This window comes from Diaphorina citri, unplaced genomic scaffold, assembly GCF_000475195.1.
Source record: "Diaphorina citri unplaced genomic scaffold, Diaci psyllid genome assembly version 1.1 scaffold3170, whole genome shotgun sequence".
NCBI lineage: Eukaryota > Metazoa > Arthropoda > Insecta > Hemiptera > Psyllidae > Diaphorina > Diaphorina citri.
Window position 1 is genome coordinate 26,948 of NW_007380581.1, and position 6,108 is coordinate 33,055.

General features: G+C 36.9%; 1 long non-coding RNA gene across 1 annotated transcript; it reads right to left on the reverse strand.

The window, feature by feature from the left end:
- Positions 1–3,247: 3,247 nt before the first annotated feature.
- Positions 3,248–6,039, reverse strand: LOC113471867. Its single transcript, XR_003394405.1, has 2 exons — positions 5,917–6,039; positions 3,248–3,463 (listed from the first exon to the last, which is right to left on the reverse strand). It is a non-coding gene; the product is annotated as an uncharacterized LOC113471867 (long non-coding RNA).
- Between the last annotated feature and the right edge of the window lie 69 nt (positions 6,040–6,108).

A 6,108-nucleotide genomic window follows, 5' to 3' on the forward strand; every position in this document is an offset into this window, starting at 1 on the left:
TCCGAGCTCATCTCAGCCCTGTTCATAAACACACCCTAAAACAAATTTTGGTCAATCAGATGGTTGGAATTGGAATTAGTGTTGGGAATAATCGATTATTCGTAATCGTAATCGATTATAAAAAATAATCGAAAGTATAATCGATTATGAAAAATAATCGAAAGTATAATCGATTATGAAAAATAATCGGAAAATCACATTTTGGTATTTTTGCCAATGGAGCAGTTGCAAAAAAATAAATTTTAAAAATTGCCGCCGGGACAGAGGGTTAGAAAAAATGCCCAACAATCCCACGATATCCTTGGTTAAGTTACCACTCCAATGCAAAACTGTAGGAACAATATCCTATCTCACCTGAGTCACCTCGTCCGAGCTCATCTCAGCCCTGTTCATAAACACAGAAGGGTGTGTTTATGTACTGGGCTGAGATCAGCTCGGACGACGTGAGATAGCTGTTCCGCCGGCAATTTTTAAAATTTATTTTATATTTATTTTTGTTTGCTTTGTAATTCGCTTTTTTTTAATATCTAATATAAATGAAAAGTATAATATAAACGTGCAAACTGGAGATAAAAAGTAAAAAATTAATTCAGATTGTACGAGTTGCGGAAAAAAATATCAAAATTTCGAATTTCCCGCCAACTTTACACGCTTAAAGGCCGACAATGGCCTAGCTCAGCCCAGTACATAAACACACCGAGCCAACACCAAATACCATTTGATTCTTGGTTTTTGAAATTTGTCCGCTATACGCTACAGTGTTGCCAGATTCCTTCTGGAGCATCAGGCTGTGTTTATGTACTGGGCTGAGATAGGCCATTCTCGGCCTTTCTTGGCGTGTGGAAAATGATGTGGTAACTTCTTAACACAGAGCCTTCATGAGCTTGTAAACTTGTAAAGTTGGCGGGAAATTCGAAATTTTGATTTTTTTTTCCGCAACTCGTACAATCTGAATTAATTTTTTACTTTTTATCTCCAGTTTGCACGTTTATATTATACTTTTCATTTATATTAGATATTAAAAAAAAGCGAATTACAAAGCAAACAAAAATAAATATAAAATAAATTTTAAAAATTGCCGGCGGAACAGCTATCTCACGTCGTCCGAGCTGATCTCAGCCCAGTACATAAACACACCCTTCTGTGTTTATGAACAGGGCTGAGATGAGCTCGGACGAGGTGACTCAGGTGAGATAGGATATTGTTCCTACAGTTTTGCATTGGAGTGGTAACTTAACCAAGGATATCGTGGGATTGTTGGGCATTTTTTCTAACCCTCTGTCCCGGCGGCAATTTTTAAAATTTATTTTATATTTATTTTTGTTTGCTTTGTAATTCGCTTGTTTGTAATATCTAATTTAAATGAAAAGTATAATATAAACGTGCAAACTAGAGATAAAAAGTAAAAAATGAATTCAGATTGTACGCGTTGCGAAAAAAAATCAAAATTTCGAATTTCCCGCCAACTTTACACGCTCATGAAGGCTCTGTGTTAAGTTACCACATCATTTTCCACTTGCCAAGAACATCTCAGAATGGCCTAACTCAGCCCTGTTCATAACCACGGCCTGAGGCTTAGGTGTAGGGGTAGGGGCAAACAGTCCACTAAAGATTTCGAGTGCTTACGCCCTTGCTAGCTATGAAGAGTGTCCCGGGTTCGATGCCCATTATCAGCATAGTCGAAAAAAAATTACAATCTTATTTTGGTACATATTTCAACGGGTTAGAGTTTTAAGGATAAAATCCACCCCGTCGGGAATTGGATCTGCGACCTAGCGTTTACAAGGCAGATCTAGTTAGCATGGCTGTGGTAGCGCGTCGGCCTTATAAGCGCTAGGCCGCGGGTTCGATTCCTGCCTGGAACTTATTTTATCCTGAACGGATAATGTTCGTTCCCGGAACGGCTGGCTTTCCCCTATCCTGACTTCCTTCTCTGTTCGATTTCGGTACGATAAGACCTTAAAAATTACAGTTCCCTCTATCAAACCTCTTGAAAAAAAGTCCCGTTTCTTATCAAGAAAAGAAAATTTCTCTCTAAGTGAGAAAAATTCCCTTGAGTTAGGGGATTTTTTTTAAACAGCTGATTACGAAAGCGAAGCAGCTGACAACAGCTGACTCCTGAGAGAAGCTGGAATTTTTTGAAAACGTTTGTGTTTTGTGTTTTTTACTTTTACGAAATCGGAACAAATTTTTCCTCAAAAAAATTGAATAAATTTTAAAGTTCTGCTAAACTGAAACCAATTTTCATCAGATTTTCCTATTTTATTGTTCTCAAAGTTCAAGTGGACTTGGAGCATTGTTCATTTTTAAGGTAAGTTCCATAACTTTTCCCAAGGAAGCTTTCATGTTCTACCATCAGACATTTGTTTACACTTTTCCAAATCCAATTTTTCGTCTCCAAATCTTCAATATGAAACCTCAGATTGTTCATTTCTTGATAATATGATAGACAGGTGTTTTGTGGTTGATTTGATGTAGGTTTCGTAGAAATATGTTCAGTGGATCATGAGATATTAAGACAAGAGTACTTGTGCAGAAGTCACGTCCATGGAATATTGCTACAAAAGGAACTGGCACAAACTGACCAGTGTTATTATAGGGTTAGGTTGAATACAAAAAGGAGCTTTTCTTTTCCATGGACGTGACTTCTGCATAATTACCCCAAAATATGTGAGAGAAGAAGGACAGGATAGGAGAAAGTCAGCCATTTCAAGAATGAAGCATATTAGATTACGGTACCCCTCTTAGGAATTGAACCCATGACCTAGCACTTACAAGGCAGGTATGTTACCTTTTAAGCTTCTTGCTGACTAGTTAAGTTCCTCTGCATCTAGTGCACTTGATCTATTTATTTATTTTTTTTTATTTTTTTTTTTTTTAAAGAGGTTCGATAGAACATTAAAAATCATCTATTTAATTTTATTTGTTCCAATTTTCTAAACCTAATATTTTTAAAAATCATACCTGGGTTTTATTTATTTTCAGGGTTGAATGAACGGATTCAGCATAGGAGAAGAGGACTCACACGGGCCGACAGATCTCCAGCAGATCTGTTGCCTGGTGGATGATGGTGTGCGATGTCCGAGGCCCATAGGCAATGCATCATACAGTAAACGAATACAACAGATTGTCACACAGAAACGTCTCAAACTTCACCTGGACAACTTTGTCAAGTATGGTGGGGGAAATGTAAAATACCAAGTTTGAGACTTTGAGAGTTGAGGAGAGAACTTACAGCGGTGTAAAATCAAGTATGGTGGGGGAAATGTAAAATACCAAGTTTGAGACTTTGAGAGTTGAGGAGAGAACTTACAGCGGTGTAAAAAATGGTCACTTTTTTGCTTATAACTCCTCAACTGTTTGTCCTACACCAATTTTAGGCATATCAATATTAAAGTACACATAATTATGATGGTGTGGTCAAACTTCCCTTTATGTCAAGTTAATGTTCTCTTACAGCAGCCTGTAGGTCAAGTAGGTTCCCAAAAAATGGTCAGATTTTTTTTTTTTTTTTTTTTAATGGTCAGATTTTTTTTAAGCTATTTTATTTAAGCCAGCCTAGTTAGCTTAGTTGGTAGTGCGTCTGCCTTGTAGGCGCTAGGCCGTGGTTTTGATTCCCACCCGGGGCAGATTTTATCCTGATGGGATAATATTCGTTCTCAGAAGGCTGGCTTTCTCCTATCCTGTCTTCCTTCTCTCTTTGATTTCAGGACGATAAGACCATAGCAGTTACAGTTCCCTCTGTCAAACCTTTAAAAAAAAAATATATAATAATAGTTTATTTAAATTTAAATGAACTGGCTGTTCAATATTAAATTAATTCTTACTGATAGGTATCTTTTGATGAAACAACCATGTTGTTGTTGTTGTAGCGGCTTTAGCTTTTGCTGAATGGTGATGGCAGATTAAAGAGGATATCTTTTTGCATCTGCCATGCACCAGGGTGATGGTCTCTAGCCAGGGTGATGGTCTCTTGCGAGGGTGGTAGAAAACTTAACATTTTAGAAAGTATCGAGATTAGAAGAGCCTCTAAAAATGCTACCTTGGCAAATTCCCAGATAGAAATCCTTAACACGCCACTGATCAGATACGCTTCCTCTCTGTAGTTACCATTCTAAACGCGGGATAGTTTGAAATTCTTTCAAATTCAAATTTATTAGTGATGGGACTCGAGTGAGATTTTTCAACTCGATTATTTTCTACTCGATTATTTTCCAACTCGAGTTGTAACTTGAGTGGAAATTAATCGAGTTGAATATTTATTCCTGGAAATTACACCGCGCCGCGCCGATTTCTCACTCGAGAGTCGAGTAGGCGAGCGAGTCGTAGATATTCGGGTTTTCGTTCGGAAACTCTCGGCATACGGGTATACCACTATACCCCTCCCCTCTTCAGTTCTCTTTCTTGCATCATCATCTAGTAAGAGGCAAGAGGGGGGTAGTGAATCATTCAACTCGTTCAAACGAATAGTTTTTCTGACGAATAGATTTGTACTCGAATAGAAACTGTATGTTGCAATAATATGTGGCGAGTGCGCGAGTGAACTCGGGTCAGAGAACCCAATGAATAGTTGTTCCACTCGAGTGGAACAAAATAATAATCGAGTGCACTCGAGTGAAGTCAAACTCGAGTCCACTCGAATAAAATCATTCACTCGGCCCATCACTAATGTGAATTGACCCAATGACTGCTGCGAACTTAATCATTTTGATGGTGCAATTTCTTTTTTATTTAACATAATTCAACAAATCAGCAGTAATTTGCATATGGTTTTTTTCTGAGGCATTTAATTGTGTTTGGAGACACTGTACAGGAGAGGAAAGTAACATTGCATTATTATTTTTACAGATATTAATTATTATTATTTTTTTAATGAGGTGTTGGGTATCCATGGATCAAAACTGATGGGTCACCATGGGCCAGGGTAAAAACTAAATGCTTGGTTTTTCACTAATATCTCTCTCTTTTTTTGTGGAATGGCTATAAAATGACAGACAAATACTAGATTTTGGTTATATTCTATTCACTATTTATAGAGTTGCAACTTTCACAAATTGTAATGACCCATGGTGTACAGGCATGGGGTACCATGGAGTTTTTTTTTTTTTTTTTGATGTCACTTTGAATTTGAATGTTTTCAAGTTGGTATAGGTTATATTTTCCTGACCAGGAGATTTTGAAAGCCAACAAAACTCTACACCTAATCATGTTTAAAAGTTGAGTCTAGCATTAACCCACAAATATTTATGGACCTCCAATTTTTTTTGACCCCATGGATCCCCAGTCTCCCCTACTTACTGTGTAATATTATGTAGAGATTTTTTCTCAAGAATTTCAAAAGGGCATGATTTTTCCCCCCATTTTTGTTGAAATTTTAGCGTTATTAACTAAGTGCTAACAACATGTGAGTATTGTGAGTATGTTCCTACCAACAGTATGTTCCTATGCATTAGTTTTGTTTTGATGTGAAATGGTGTTAGTATAGGAAGCATGGGAAAGGATGACCCATTAGTTTTGTGTACATTTTCCTTTGTTTACTTAAAACAAAACATTACTCATCATGCTTTCTAAAGCTGGGTACACACTAAACGATTTATCCGTGAGGAAAAATCGTCGGTTTTACCTCAAGGAAAAACTGTGAAGCGCATCCCTACACACTAAACGATTTATCCGTGAGGAAAATCCGACGGGAAAATCTGACGAGAAAATCCGACGGGAAAATCCGAAGCGATTCTGACTACACATACACACTAGCAGGCCATTTTTGGGTTTATTATACATTTCAATAAAATCTTCTAGTTTATCTTTGTGTGACATTTTTCAATTTTGCTAATAATCGTATTTTTTTACTTAAAAAATTATGTTGTTCTGCTTGAACAATGAACACTGATAAAGTGATAATACTGAATTACTGACTGATATGAAATTATGAATAAAAAGAAGAAAATCTATGGATATTGGATATGGAGGTACTGAAACTGAAGTTGGTCCATGACCATTGACCATAACACCATAACCATGTACCATGTACCAGTGTTCTTACTTAAGGGATTTTTATCCCTTTTCTGGGATTTTTCGGGTCTGTCTGGGATAAAAAAAGATTTTAAG